The sequence below is a fragment of the Poromitra crassiceps genome (assembly GCF_964638095.1).
Source record: "Poromitra crassiceps genome assembly, chromosome: 4".
NCBI classification, from domain to species: domain Eukaryota; kingdom Metazoa; phylum Chordata; class Actinopteri; order Beryciformes; family Melamphaidae; genus Poromitra; species Poromitra crassiceps.
In genome coordinates this window covers 8,346,175-8,347,345 of record NC_139626.1, presented here as the reverse complement: position 1 = coordinate 8,347,345, position 1,171 = coordinate 8,346,175, and the positions used below count along the sequence as shown (strand labels likewise).

General features: G+C 41.9%; 1 pseudogene across 1 annotated transcript in view; it reads right to left on the bottom strand.

The window, feature by feature from the left end:
* LOC310775569 (rho GTPase-activating protein 44-like) overlaps positions 1–1,171 on the bottom strand; it is a 23,356-nt pseudogene that overhangs the window by 20,909 nt on the left and 1,276 nt on the right. The window lies entirely within an intron of this gene.

Sequence of the window (1,171 nt, the reverse complement as noted above, 5' to 3'; positions counted from 1 at the left end):
ATACTTAAGAATCGCAATATAAATCGAATCGGCACCCAAGAATCGTGATAGTATCGAATCGGGAGATAAGTGAATCGCCACAGCCCTAATTTAAATGCCTAGTACATGGTTGATTCCTGGGTGGCACTGTGACCATTGGGAGAGAAGATATATCAGTGTAAGGGTCTTGAAATGTATACAAATAGTACATGATATATTGCATAGCACTTACTGGTACTACTGTAAGTAATGCTCTTACAATGTAATAACGAAATAATGTTTCTTATGTTACATAATAATGCAACATGTTAGATTATATTTGTGTATGAATGATTACTATGGGGGAAAACCCATGGTTTATGACACAAGTCATGTAATAGTATCTCTCTCTGGGCCCGTTTCTCTCAGTCGCTCTCGTAGTCACTGTCTGACCTTGGAGATAAGAAATGTTTGCAGCATCTCTCTCTCTCTCTCACACACACACACACACACACACGCACGCACGTACACACACACACACACACACACACACACACACACACACACACACACACACACACATTTGAAATATTTATTTATGTCCACATAAATACAAGTATGCAAAGGACATAAACAGTAATAGTGCAGTCAAATGCTGGGAGTCAGTCAGTTACATGAGTGCCCAGACGGCAACCACAATAATGCATACACATAAGAAACACACAGGATGATAACATGGCAGGTTGATATATACAGTTATACTGTAATGCAAGATAGCGGTCAGTATCCACTTCATGGGTACAAAAAGCAGCGCCTCCTCCATATTGAGCGGCTGCCGATAATAGTAGATATTGAACAATATCTCGCTGCTTGGCCCTTCTCTTTGGGAGACCAGCCATCTGAAGGCCTCTCACAACCAGCTTATGGACATGACCTAGGCTACTGAATATGAAAACTAGAAGTTTACACCTGTAGCCCAGCTGTGAAATGGTCTGTTCTAGCTGTTGGTATTTCATCATCTTGGTTAGAAAGGCCTCCTCTAGGCACACACACACACACACACACACACACACACACACACACACACACACACACACACACACACACACACACACACACACACACACACACACACACACACACACACACACACCACCATTACACTATCTCACAGAGGGAGAGATCTTAAAATGTAGCATGTGGATTATGGTTT